This window comes from Meriones unguiculatus, chromosome 3, assembly GCF_030254825.1.
Source record: "Meriones unguiculatus strain TT.TT164.6M chromosome 3, Bangor_MerUng_6.1, whole genome shotgun sequence".
Taxonomy (NCBI): Eukaryota; Metazoa; Chordata; class Mammalia; order Rodentia; family Muridae; genus Meriones; species Meriones unguiculatus.
Window position 1 is genome coordinate 147,159,813 of NC_083351.1, and position 15,526 is coordinate 147,175,338.

Below are 15,526 nucleotides of genomic sequence, written 5' to 3' on the forward strand. Positions count from 1 at the left end.
TGAGAACAGACGGTAAGGAGCAAATGTGGGGAAGAAAATCAATAGTCAAGGTTGGAGATGTCAAACAGATATATCCTATAAATTATCAAGTAGGAGCTGGGACATGTGTCCAGAGTTCAAAGGAATGGTTCATGCCAGAGATATAATCTGGGAGGCTTCAATGTATTATGGTATTGAAAGCTGTGAGTATTAGATGACAACATCATGGAGACAACATAAATGGCTCCAATAAAGAAAAGGTTCCAGGCTAGGGGTGGAGCTCAGTTAGTAGAATAACTCTCTTGCTTCAACAAAGCCCTGGGTTTGATCCTAAGTAGCGTATAGGCATGGTAACACAGGCCTGTAATCCCAGCTCTTAGGTCGCAGAGGGAGGAGGATCAGAATTCAAGGTCATCCTGAACACTATATCAGGGCTAGCTGTATCAGTGCCTAAGACCCTGTCAAAAAAAGGAGAAAAGAAAAGAAAGGAGGCAAGAACGGAGAGGGAGGAAGGGTAAGAGGGAGGGCAAGAGAGTACAAGGTAAGGACTGAGGCATACTGTGTTCCAACATTTAAGGATCTTAGAAAGAATGGCCATGAAGTACAAGAAGCAGGAAGAACAATGATCCAGAAGTAAAGTGAAGTAATGTTTAAGGAAACAACAATGATCCAATTGGATGCTGCTAAGAAGTCAAGCAGGATGAGAGCTGATACCTGGCCACTCAGCCAACACAGAGATTCCTGTTAGAGCTTAATAGGGATGGTCTTGGAGATATTGTCTGTCCCGGCATCCAGCTGCTGAAATGATGCAATACAGTGAGTGAGGTAAGATGCTGGAAGGCTGGAGGTGAAGTAAACTGAGCTGAAGCATTAACAACAGACATTTCAATATATTATTTCAATAAAAACAAGTAGCAAAATGAAGCATTTAACAAAAGACACCAAAGATGATTTATATCCAGCTGTGTTGGTGGGCATAATCAAGAAGGAAACACTACAAATACATGGATATTGCAGGATGGTAACAGGTGAAGAGGCAAAATGACAGATGTGATGTACATGAGCAGATATTGGCTTCAGAGGTTAGTACTGATGGCATACACAAAGACAGAAGAAATGCACATAGCCTAGCAGATTAAGTGGAGGAAACATGATGCCGTTTTCTTCCAAATACTCTTATTTCCTTAAATAAGAAAGAAGGTCATTATCTAAAGTCGAGACCTGAGGTAGGAACGGCTGAATCTGAAGAAAGGTAAGAATCTTGGACTCTAAGAGGGTGGAAAACAATAGGGCTGATAGTAAACAGAAAGGACTGACTTGCAATTTGTGGCTAAGCCTAATCTCGAGCCATGTTCAACAGCTTGGTGATGCTGGGAAGCAGGTGGCATTTATATTTCACCCAGGGTCAGATGTCTTAATGAGTAAGATGGAAGGTCGAGGGAGGTGTTTAAAGAAGTATGGTAAAGAATGGCTGGTTGCAATAAGCTGGAAAGGCAGTGTCATACCGCACAGAGGGTCAGAAAAGAAACACTGGGTCACTGCATTAGCTGCTTTCAGTGTTTAGAGACATAAGCTGTGGCTCCTGGGCACCGCACCCAGTGGTGCGATGTGATCTACAATAGCTTCTTCTCCTAGAAATCCTCAGTTGAGATGAAAAGCACCAGCCTAGAGATGATATTTTTCTTTCCTGCATGACACCAGTAAAAACTCATGTGATAATGGCTCTGTCCCTAACAGACCAAAGTCACCAGATTAAAAAAAAAAAAAAAAGTCTCACAATTGATGTTTGTTAAACTTGTTAAATTCCATGATTAAAAAAGCATGCATAAAAATAACTATGTGTATGTATTATTTTATTTTCTTCTTGACAGTTGTCATCTTAATTTCCAGAAATTGCTGTCAAAGACATATTAACATTTCACATTTTGTCCGAATATAGTTTAAAAATACAAAGCAGCCAGCAGAGATGAAATTAGCAACAGCTTCAAAAAAACCGAAACAAAGCACAAAGGAGAGAAAACTTACAGGCTACTAAGTGTTTATCCAACAATGAACTGTGCTAGACAAACAGGAGGAGGAGGGTTCAAAGAATTGAAACTCATGTCCCAACAAGCTTAATGCTATCAGAGAGACTGAGCAAGAGTCTCGTACCATGCCAACCTTTTAACATTTACTCATAACACAGAATGGCATCAGGAAGAATGGCTGTTTTATCTTACCCTTTCAAGCTCAAGGTGTGAGCGACATGACTGGAGTTTGGAAAGCCTAGATCCTTATACTTGAAAACTGATCAGCTCCCCTCGAGTCTTGTCCCAACACAAGGTAAAGTTTGCGCAGGTGGCAAAACCAGTCTGTCTAAGAAGTGTGCTCTTGTCATCATGACAGTCAGTAAGTCTTAATGAAAGCTGAAGTCAAAGCACAGTGGGAAGATGGCTGACAAACAGAATTTGATGAAGAGGACTTGACGAGAAAGTTTTCAGCTAAGTTGAAAACACACAACTCTTGCATGCCCTATCTTTTCTGTTCCTGTGACTCCACCTAAGTATGTTGTACAGACTTGTCTCCCCTTGAGAAAAGCCTCCTTTCTGCATTTTTTTCCCTCCTCAAGTCCTTCCCAAAGCTGCTGCCAAAATCAACTTCCTCTGTTGCCATTGTAACAATGTCACTCCCTTCCTAACATTCCCTTTAATGGCCTCTGCTGCTCTTTGTGCTGGAGGCAGCCTTCTTGCCCTGCCTTTAGGACAAACACACAATTCCCACCCAGGTTTACTTACAGCTGTCTGTTGCCCATTTTTGCAGAGCCACAGGCCATTCTCCTCTCTGTGTACACAGACTCCCCCCCCCCCATCTTCTTCACTTCTTTGCGTTATTGATGTTTCAGTCATAAATATTTTATTCAGTTTTGGTCAATAAGAGTTCTTCATATTTTTAATACCTCCCCCCTCCCCCGCTCCTTTCCACCCTCAAACAAAACCAAAAAAAATAAAATAATAATAATTCACATGTGAATCTAGAATTGTCTTATTTATATGTCCCCTGAATTGTGGTTATTTTTAAAGAACTTCACAAGTAAACATCACATTTAAATTTTCTGTCTAATAAAAACTGAACAACGTCAAAACTGAAATACTCCTAAAGGGCAAAAATAATACTGTGGAATTTCCCTAAGGAATGAAAAGACTGCAGAATGAGTCAGAGGGAAAAACATCTAATATTATTATTATCAAGGCAACTTCTAGGAAAAGCTTCTCTGCATTCTGAACAGTTGTATGGTTTTTTTGTTTTGTTGGTTTGGTTCAGTGTGTTCATTTTGCTTTACTTATTTGAGTAGAGTCTCACTTTGTAGCCAAAACTTTGAGTTCCTTTTTTTTTTCTTTTTTTTTTTTAGATATATTTATTTATTTAACATATATGAGTGCTAAGTATACGTGATTGCCAGAAGAAGGCATGAGATCCCAGTATAGATGGCGGGGAACCACCATGTGGCTGCTGGGAATCGAACTTAGGACCTCTGGAAGAGCAGACAGTGTTCTTAACTCCTGAGCCATCTCTCTAGCCTGCTTTGAGCTCCTTTTATATCCCATGCCTTGAACTTACAATCCCCGTTCTTTGAAGTGCTTAGTTTACTAGTATTTACCACTACACCCAGTTCTCTCCTTTTTTAATTTCTTCTTTTAAATGTTTTTAAATTAACATAAAGATGTAATGGTATTTTCATTTATATAAGCCATTGTACTCCATCCTTTATTTGTTATCCTCCCCCATTGTCCTCCTGCATACTTTTTCTGCTCACTTTCCTCCCTGCCCAAAATAATCTGCTCTTCTTTTATGGCCTCTCCAACATCTCATTTCCAGAGCAAGCTTGGTTATTTGCAAATTCTATGATCATTTTATTCCTGTTCTTTAATTTCCCTAAGCATTACCTTGTTTGGAAAAAGTTGCCAACCATACCCATAAGAGTTCTGACAATCCAGCAGCATTCATAAAGTAAAGGGTGCTATCTGGACACAGGATTGATGTTTCTTGTTTTAAAATGTTCCCTTTGTCTGAGTGCTTTCCCAGCATTTCCCCTTTCCATTATGTGGTAGTTTTGGTTAAGGAATGAGGAATATCTCTCATAGGCTCAATTACTTGAACACTTGGTCCCCATTTCATGATATTGTTTGGGGAAGGGGTGTAGCCTTTCTGGAGGAAGTACATCACTGGGAACAGGCTTTGAGAGTTTATATACCCCACGTCTAATTTGCTATTTCTGTTTCATGTTTTGGGCTATCTCAACTTCCTGCTTGCCTGCCTATTACTATGCCTCCTGACACAGACTGTTCCTCTGGAGCCATGTATCAGATTTATCAGAGCAGCTTACAAGCAATGGTCTGGCTAGTCCAACAATGGCTGCTGAGTAACAAATGGCCAAGAATCCAGTAAATTCCAGTACATGAAACTTGATGTCTCAGTTGGTCTTCAGTCTGTGTGGCGATCCTGAAGAAGGAGGTTCTAAGGGCAGTTAAGGAATTCCTCAGTGGCAGGAGAGATGACCTCACATCAGAAGTGAGAACAAGCTAGTAAGTTTTCCTCTTCCATGTCCTGTTATGTGGGCTGCCACCAGAAGGTCTGACCCAGATTTAGGGCAGGTATTCGACCTCAAATGATCCAATCAAGAATAATCCCTCAAGAATATGCTTAGCTGCTTGGGTTTTATTTGATTCCAGACGTGGTCAACACTGGCCACCACAGTCCCTGTGTTTCATCACTGCAACAGAAAAGTAGCTAATGCACCATTCTCTAAAATTGTTTTTAATTGTTCAGGGCAGTTGGGGTGTGTGAACCATATGCACATGGAAGTCAGGGACCAACTCTCCAGGGGTCTTTTTCCACCCTGCTTTGAGGCAGGTTTTTTCCTGTTTCTCTTGCTGAACTGCATAGGTCTGGCCAGTTAGCCCACCAGCTTCAAGAGATTCTTCTGTCTCTACCTCCCATTTCATGACAGGAGTGATGGAATCTCAGATTGCACTTTTTATGTGAGTTCTGGGATTTGAACTCAGGTCATCAGGCTTACATGACAAACACCTTACCCACGGAGCCCTCACTCTGGCTCCCACGCATGCTAGCTGGGGCCAAATCTCAGTGTGAAATGGCTAAGACTCTCAGAGCAGTTGAGCAATACTGCTGAATGCATCATCACAGTCATCCCTTGGTATCTGCAGGACCTTGGTTCCAGGCTAGCAGATTTACCAGAGCAGCTTACAAGCTATGGTCTGGCTAGCCCAGCAATGGCTGTTGGGTAACAAATGGCCAAGAATGCAGTAGATTCTAGTACATGAATCTGGCCTTCCTGGATACCAAAATCCATGGGGGCTCAGAGACTCCTATTTATAGAACAGCAAAGTATTTGCACAGAACCAATGCACATCTTCCTCTATGCTTAAATATCCCTAGATTATTTGGAATGTCTGTTAAGATACAAAACTTAGACAAGTAGTTGTTATGCTGCATTATCTAGGGGAAGGTGACATAACAAAAAGTATGTACATGTTTAGGGCCTATTTTCTTTAAAGTCTTATTTCCTCTCATGGTTGAAATCACAAAATAAAAACTTACAAATATGAACACATATTTTCTTCTTGTTTTTATTAAGGATTTATTTATTGTTAAGGACTGTTCCTTGTTTTTACTTTTCACCCTCAGGAAGAAAGAAGACTGACAAGATGGCTCCACAGGTAAAGGTGCTTGAGAGTGGGATTAGCTTCCTGCTCCCCACAAAAGCAAACTGAACAAAGGAAGCTCTAGACATTGCTACCAAAATAAGGAAGAAATGGGTCTGGCAAGTGGAGCAACATAATTGTTTGCTATGGTGCAGCAGATTCTCTCATAGAATATGCTAACTTTTTAAAAATATTTGGAATTAGTATATTTTATGTTAATGTGTATATATATATATATACATATTAATTTTAGCATCATTAATGTTCAACTGCTTCTTGATTTGTGAAGTAGCCTCTCATAGCATCACTTTATTATTTCCAATTTATCATGCTTTCTCATTCATGTGGCTGTTGTTTAAAAAAAAATGTCAAATGGTTCGACTTTACCAATAAAGATTCAGGAGCCAAATGCTGGGGTGAACGTCTAATAGCTCAGAGAGGCAGGGAAGACACCAGCTGGCCTTCCTACTCAGCCCGTGTCCCAGAAGGAAAAAAGCCCTTCTTCTTGTCCACTTTGTCTTAAATACCTTTCTCTCAATGTCCCTCCTTTCCGTTTAATCCCTGTCAGCTGGTTACTTGTTTGCCTCTTGACCTAGGGTTAACTTTATTAAATCTTGTGTACAGAAAGCTCTTGGGTTAAAGGTGTATGTTAGGGCTGAGCCACACCAAACAAGAAAACAGGTTTTTACACTTCACAGTCTTCGGGTTCACAATTGGATTAAATATCCTACAACATTTGGCAGTGCCTTTCAGGAAAGTGCATATGCTATCTGTTATGGATTAAAGTATACCCTCCAAAAGCCTCAGAATATGATCTTATTTGGAAATGATGTCTTCACAGACACATCATTTAAAATTAAATGACTACATTAATCTAGTAATCAAACTGAAATTAAGCCATTAGGGTGTGTTCTAATCTGATAAACCTTAAATTCTCACTTGAAAAAAACAGAAAGAAATTTGGACAAGAGATGAACAGGCAGAAGACAGCTTAAGACAGCCCCAGGCCTACAGTGGGGCACATGGAAGCCAGAGAAACATCCTCACCAAGCCTTTGATAGTCTTCCCCTCTCAGTAGCAGGTAATTCATGCTTGCTACTGCAAACCTAACCCACTACCCATAGTAAGGCCATGGAGCCTAGAGAACTTGCTACTGCCATTTTCCTGAACTCATTAAGCATTAATTCTTATGCTTAAACCCACAGATAACTGTAGTTCTTACCCCTCTTCCAAGAAGTTTCATTTTGTAGCAGAAGAGACATTACAAATGCATAACTGGTCAAAATGCAGAGAAAACCTTGACTGTGGGGTAATCAGACTGTGTTGTTAATGCCTAAGATTTTGGGAACATCTCAGAAGAGAAGGCCAAAAGACTGTAAGAGCAGATTGTGTCTTCTACATAGAACAGGGAAGCTTTACCCCATGAAATCTCAACATGACCGTTATCCAAACAAGACCTGAGCAATGAGAACGGCAGTTGATATGCCAACATGGATGGGGAAATTTTCACAAGAACCCACCCATAGATGAAGAACTCCAGGTAATTAATGACTGAGACAGGGAGAATTAGTCTTCCCCAGAGATGAGCCCCTTGATCAGTTATCTAATACCAAGTGGTCAGCCCTAAACACCAAGTGGACTCAGCATGTCTTATTTGTATATTTATGTGCATGCATTAAAATTAACATTGTTATATATATACATGTACATGTATGTATATATGTATATATAGATATGTAACAATACTAATTTTTTAAAAAGAGAAAAATAAAATTGGGAGGAATGGGAAGGTGCATCTGGGAGGAGCTAGGGTGAATGTAATGGAAATACATTATACAAAATTCTCAAATAACTAACAAAAATAGTTTTTAAAGAAAAGAAGAAAGAGAGCTTTACTCTTTTCCCCTCCATTTTGAATGTGGGGGGACTTAGTGATTGGCTTCTGATTATATGAAGTGACCTCTACTAGCAGACTGTGAGGGTCACTGATGGTTCCCCCTCAGTCTGTTTGTTCACCCCCTGTCTACGCTTGATCAAGAAGAGCACCAAGCATCTTTAAGGGGAGGAACCTAAGCCCTGACATGAACCTCTGAGTAGCAGCTCTGCAAGAGGACCACACAGCTCAATAGATGATCTTAGATGACTGAAACCCCAGCTTGCATCTCCACACAGCCTCTTAGGAGACCCTGAGCCAGGACCTAGCTCACTCCCACAGCCCCAACCCTCCAAATAAGATGGGAGAAAATGAGATGTTTTTACTTTTCTACTGCTGTGACAAAACATCATGACTAAAGAACTTTATAAAAGAAAGCATTTAATTTGGGGATCATGATTCGAGACAGTTAGAGACCGTGACTGTCATGGTAGGGAGCGCGGCAGGGGCAGGCAGGCCTGGTGCTAGAGAAATATTTGAGAGCTTACATTTGATTCATAAGTATAAAGAGAGAGAGAGAGCAAACTTGGGATGTCGGAGGCTTTTGAACTTGCAAAAGCACCAACGCGCCTAGTGACATACCTCCAACAGGGCCATACCTCCTACTCCTTCCCAAACTGTTCCACCACCTGAGGGGACTGTTTAGATCATAAATGACTTCAATCCTTATCCAACTACCTTTTTAGCTTACACTGGGTTTGTTTGAAAAGGATGTATAAAGTTTACTAGAAACTTTCCTGTCTATTATTTTTGTCCTTCTGGGCCTACTCCAAGTCAGCTTTGCCCCTTGAAAAAGAATCTCCGATAAGTCCCTTGCTCAGTTCTCCATATGTGTGTTACTTAACTCAGGGTGAAGAGGACTAGGAGAGTGCTTGTACACAGAAAGTACAAAAATTATTTGATTGAATTTTACCATAAAAAAAAGAAAATAAATAGAACTATACAAGTACAAAGAGTTTGGGGCTTGTTCTTCAGAGGACCGAGGTCCAGTTCCCAGCACCCATGGTAAGGTTGTGAGCAACCTTCTGTCACTCCAGTTCCAGAAGCCCCAACCCCTCATCTAACCCTCAGAGGCACCAGGCATGTTTGTGTAAATATAGCTCAGGTATAAACTGGCGGAAAACTTCCAACAGTGAAAAGAGATTAAAAAACAACAACATCAACAACCACAGGGAGGGAGGGAGTAAAACTTGAGCAATGGGAGAAGTTGGGATGGACCCTTCACTTGCAGGAGAGCTGCACACAGTAACAGGAAGAAACAATAAACAGGCCAGTTACAGAGGTAGACACTGAGAAGAGCCAGTTGCTTCTGACTATAGCTAATAGAATTTGTGCTGTACAAAATAAAAATGAGGGTTGGGCTATAAATTATTTATTAGCCCTGTAATTATTGCGGTGGTATTCTTTAACCTGCCATCACAAACAATAAGACACAGACATCTGGTAGGTTTTATAATTGCCTGATTACCTTGGGCCCGGGCAGATATCTCACCTATGCTGTCTCAGCCCCCATCCAATGCCATCCACCTTATCCATCCTCACCTGGGATATCTTCCACCCATAATCTTATAAATACTTGCTTGTATTCTTTATCTGGGCTTTTTCACACCATTATTGGAGTCCTTCCTCCTAAGCCACATATTTTCTTCTCCACAGTACCCATCATGATGTCCTCCTACCTCCTCTCTTTCTATCTCTCTTCTGTAATTCTCCTGTTCTCTAAAACCTAGGAACCTTAGCCACACCTACCCCATTCTGCACTGCCCAGGTATAGGCCTTTAATCAACCAATCAGGTATAATGTCTTAGGCAGGTTTACAAAACAGGGATCTTGAGGGGCAGTAATTTGCATAAAAATAAAGCATCAGAACAACACCCAAGTTTGTTTAATTACATTCTATGACTTTTCATTTAACTGACCATTGTTTAAGTATTTAAACACACATGCTACAAATGGTATAAACAGAAGGGGGAAAGTCTCTTAAAAAAAAAAAAAAAACTCCCTTGCAAAAGCGAAGTAAATAAATATTTGTGGCTTGGTAAGTGTTATGAAGGCACTCAAAAATGCTACAGAAGTTAATTCTGAAAAAAGTGGAACTTTCAGAGTGTGGACCCGGCAACCAGGACTTAGCATCGTTGATGCTGTGTCAATAGCTTTTAAGTTCTATGCAATCAAATGATAGCAATGTGAGAAAGCCCCATTGCCTTCTGAGACAGATAAGTAAGTGCTATATTTGGCATTTGGTCAGCTTAAGGTTTATATAGAGAAACTGGCCAGAAAGTATTAATATTTTAGAACTCTGGTCCAAGGTTCTGCATGTTGCATCTCTGTAGCAGACATCAAACTTGCTTCCAGACAGAACTCGCCTCTTGAATTAAAGTTTTACAAATACTTTTTTAAATATGCATTTTTATCCCTTCCCTTCTCTCTTCTCTTTAAAAGTTTAGTACCACATGTGTGCCTGGAACTAGAGTAAGACAATTGTGAGCCAATTGTGGTTACAGACAGTTATGGGAATTGAACCTGGGTCCTCTGTAAAAGCAGCAAGTTCTCTTAAACACTGAGCTGTCTCTTCAGCCTCTCTTTTTTTTTTTTTTGAGATAGGGCTTCATGTATCTGAAGCGGGGCTCCAATGTACTGTTTTGGCAAGGGAGACCTTGAACTTCTGATACCCTGATCTACTTCCTGAGTACTGGAATTATAAATCTATCCCACCACATACTCCTAGAGACAGAACTTCAAACATGCTTAATAAGGCTTGGGCTCTGACTCCAATCCCTGAGATTTTGTTGTTGTTATTGTTAGGAGAAACTGATTAAAGGACTTGGGATAGAACTCACTGGTATAGCACTTGCAGAATACCCTGGGCTGAATCTCCACCACAAACAAACAAACAAAGAGAAATTCAGAATTTTAAGGGAGGTGTGTCATGACATGCCTCTACATGCCTGTAATCTCAGCACTTGAGAGGCAGAAGTAGAAGGACTATGAGTTCAAGGCCAGCCTTGGCTACATAGTGAGTTCTATGCCAGCCTAGGCCATAATGAGACTCTGCCTCAAAAATCAAAACAACAGTAATAAATGAAATAAAAAGAGAAACTCATGAATGATTGCTTAAATATTTACAGTAGGCTTGAATTTTAAGCAGTTATATTTTGTGCATACATATAACTCCTTAAAGTTTTAGAAACACTAATTTAAGGGCCATTCTCTTATAAGTTAGAGTGATGACAGGAATCATTCACTTGGTGGCTCTAGTCTCATAATTATTTTCCCTGAACTGAGATGGACCCAGCTGCAAAATTCAAAATCAGCTTCATGCAGCTGCATTTGGTTCTCCTCGTTCATTTAACAGTTTTCAGTAGGTTCTATAAGTGATGTTAGAAAAGAGAGCAGATGTGCACGATGGCTCCAGAAATCTAAAAGGGGACAGATGGTTCTCTAGCTGATTGACAGCATAAGGAACACTGCAGCCAGGGTCACCTCCTGGGGAGGCTCTCTCTTTTATTTTTCTTCCCTCTCTCAGATTTTGCCTGAGAATCAAGCTGTTATATAAAAAGAGGGAGAGACAGCTATTAAAAAAAAAACTTTTTCAAGTATGCATTATGGGAAAAACAATTCTCTGAAATATAGACTTACTTAGATGTGCAAGGAATTCTCTTCCACTAACACTGAAAGTTCATTTTCTGTGGTTATAACAAAGTGGGCAGATTCATGTTTGACCACAATACACCCACACTGAAGATAAAGTAAAAACAGAGAAATACCAACAAACAATATTGATGTAAAAATATTTTTAAATACTCCCTCACAGACACATCAATATGTTGTTCTAGGTGATTCTATATCCCAACAAGTTGCTTCTCAAGTTTCTTAATTAATAGTATTTATAGTGACATTTGATTTCTTAGTGGCTCTCTTCAACAGAAATGTTGAATGCAATAACCATCTAATATTTAAAATGGCCAAAATTTTATCAACTTTCACTAACTCAAAAGTCTTTTTTCTTATTAGCAAGCATTAAATATTACAAAAAAATCCAAAGGAATTATGATTCCATATGAACTTTGTGTTTCAGGAATGGCAAAATACCATTGGAGCTGTACACTGCATTGTTGGAGCAACCCATGCCCACCTCTGACCCCAGCCACGTTGAGCCAGATGTGGAATCAGGGTGAAGCCTGAGGCTTAGGCTCTCTTGGATACTCCCTGTAGCTGCAGCAGCAACTTCCATGAGAAGAGAAAAGCAGGTCTTGGGGTCAATGCCATGTAGCTAAGACATCTAGAATATGGCGCATTTCTCTAGCTGCCTCATAGGCTCCTTTTCCATAGTGGGCAGCAATGTGCTCTTGGACTGAACTTTTTGTACTTTAAGATGAAGAGGAAAGCAAATTTTACCCAGCATCACCCAGGGAACATGTCATAAGTCTTTCTTTCCTTTTAGCTACCCTTAGGATTCCCCTCAGAAAGTTGCTTAAAATGCAGACACAGGGGTTCTGCCAAGGGCTGGGTGAGGCACAGAAGACTGGACCTGGGACACAGCCATAGCAGCACCTAGCTACCTTCCATTTCCTCTTTTCCCCATATTTTAATCCTTCTCATTATTTGTTCACATTTGTTAACAGAACCAAATCTGTATAGAATTATAAAATAAAACCTAACCTTCACCTATTTTTTTTTTTTATTTTCCCTCAGCTACCATTTACTTCTGCTTTCTCCAAACAGCTAAAATTTGGAGATGTATAGTAATCTATACTTTTCCAGACAACCCCACCTATTCTTTGCCCAGCCCATTGTAAGCTGGGTTTTTTTGTTGTTGTTATTGTTTTGTGTTTTTTTTTTGCCCTACCCTGTTTTAGATTACAGGGTAATTTTAATGAAATAATAGTTGTAAAAGTTATAAATAACTTTCTTGATGAATTTACTGGGTAATTTACAATCTTTATTAACATTTAGTATGTCTGACTACATCCTCATTTTTGGAATATTATTTTCCTCTGGCTTCTATGACTTTGCATTTTTTTGAACAATACAAATCTCCTAGCTTCATTAATAGGCAAATAAAAACCAGGTTTTTCATTAGCATAAAGCTCACGCAGAATAACTTCTAATTCCTTTCTTTCTTTTTTCCAGGAAAAGGAACACGTAACATTTATTATATGCCAAAAGCACAGAAACATTAGACTTCTGTCTTCTAATTGGACGTTGGGTAGTCCATGGTGAGCCAATAAGGCACAGAACCTACCCTCATAAAACACAAATGCAAATACATTGAATAATTGTTATTTTTATAAGATGAAGAACACAGAGAAAAACACACAAAGTCAACCTCTGGTCTCTAAACATGTACGTACAGGCAAGTATGCCTCTCCACATATACACGCAGGTATACACATAAACCACACGCACAAATACAATGATACCAGTGGCAATTTTAAATATAAAAGCCCACTCCATGCTGGTGAGATGACCCAGCAAGCCAATGCACTTATCAAACAAGTTTGACAGCCTTAGTTTGAGCCCCTGATCCCAAAGTGGAACGAGAGAAATGACTCCGGAAAGTTATCTGCTGACCTCCACAAGAGTATTGTAGCCTCTCTCTCTCTTTCTCTCTCCCTCTCTCTCTCTCTGTCTCTCTGTCTCTCTCTTTCTCACACACACACACACACAATCATAATAATAAAAATTCAAATTAAAAAAAGACCTTACCTAAGAAGAGAAATTTTTTTGTCACTGAAGTCAAGAGGAAATTTGGTTTGGTTAAATTTATATGACTTAAGGAGTCTTCTGAACTGATGTCTAACAGGCTAACAGGGCTGCTGAGATGGCTGAGAGACTGAGAGCACTTATTGTTCCCCCAGAATGCCAGCGTTTAGTCTCCTGTGCCCACACCAGGCAGTTTACAGCTCCATCTTCTGCGCACACACATGTGGTACACACACACGTGTACATAAACTCCTACAGCCACATGCATAAAAATGAGCAAATATTGAAAAACAAAATGAGGTCTGAAAACAAAAAGTAGTATCCATCAGGTAATAATGGGATGATATCTCATCAGATATTTACTCAGTGAAGGTATTTGGAGAGCGTTTGTAAATGACTCTTCAGGGGGTCTCTTTGTATTCACCTCAGAGAGCAATGGCAGATAGAAGAAAGAACTCTCCTCAAGTCTAGCTTGGTGAACCAATGAACTTAAAGTTTCTTTCAGAATCATGTCTGCTTGCTAGCAAATCTACCACTTAATAACTTGATTTCTGCTCTAAGCACATATACCCAATTACGTATGTTTGAGAAAGGAAGGTGCCTCCTGACCTCTTACCTCTTCCGGGAGGGCATGTTAGTGGAACCAGTCTTGTGAGGGTCTCCAGCAGGCAAACCAGAGCTCCTCTGACTTCACGGCTGAAACCCAAGGCTTTCATGCCTGAGCACAGAGTTCCATATCGGTATTGCCTTAACTTAGTCTAAGAGCATGATTTCTGGTGATCCAGAAGTTCAAGGTGAGCGTACCAAGGGTCTAAGATGGCGAACAAATCCTACAGGTTTTCTCCATCAAATGTGCATCAGCTTCCAGAAAGACTTTGAATCTCACCCAGTTTATGCTGGAATTATTCTATTGTATCATTGTCCAAATTATCAAAAGGTCCAATAACCTTTAAATGTCAGCACTCCTGCAAAAGTGACAGTTTACCTGGACATAAAATTTGATTTTGAAAAATCTTTATAGAAGTATAATTTGGATGCTTGGGAATCTTGTTTTCAAAGAAAAAGCTCCATAAATTTTTAACCCCCCCAAAAAAAATCCCAATACTGATTGAACATTGGTGGACAACAGAAAATATGCCTAACAGTGTACAGTGATTATATATTAGGTCTGCCAGAGAAAATATAAAGAACAGGGCAGAAATGGATTTTGGAATCTACAAGTTTCACTAATAGGCAAATAAAAAATAGATTTTGCATTAGCATAGAGCTCACTCAGAATGGGTTCTAATTCCTTTCTTGTCTCCCTCTGCAGGAAAAAGAACATTCAAATTTTATTATATGCTGAAGGTGTGGAAATATTAGACTTCTGTCTTCTAATTTTCCTATATTTTTTATACTATAAAAATTCATCCAATAAATTCATTAAAGAAATCAATATTGTTTACTTTATACTATATGATAATCCCTTTGATCCTGGAAACTTCTGGTTCCTTTCTTTCACAACTTTGTATTTCAGTAAGGAGGAGTGGGAAAAGATAGAGACACAATGCACAGATAATTATTTTAGGCCCTGGAAAATGTTATAAAGAGAAAAACAAGATTAACCTACAAGGTGACTAGAGCATCAATTTAGCTGGTCAGTGAGGAAAGCATCTTTGATGTGTTAACAACACATCTTGGGAAAAGAAAAAAAAAAAAAAGAAATGCAGTGTTATACAGGAGACCACAATTGCAGAGGTCCTAGACCCAGAACAGCTTACCACAAAAAGAATGAATATTTATACTGATTACCTTAAAATCTGTGAGGATATAAATAGTTGTAAGGCTGTTCTGAAAGGTATCAGCGGAAGAAACGAGCAGCAACAACCAAACGCCACATTGCCTGAGCTACCGTGTAGTGCTAGCAGTCTGTACAATGAGAATGCTAAGGAACAGTGATTGTCTGGTGTGTTTCAGGCTTCACAGAGGCGGTGGCATAAAGGCAGGGTTTGAAATATCGCTGCCATCTACAAGACAGGGCGTGTCTCTGTGTGTGCTGTTGGTGGGGACGCTACAGCGAACAGCTGAAGGCAAAGAAAACAGGCTGTTTCTCATTGTCGGGAGGTTCGAGAGGCATAGATGCCTAGCCACGACTCCGAATTAGTGCTTTTCGTGACTCCCTCTATTAAATATGTTTACAGAACAAGTTTGTGGTGGCTCCAGAGGC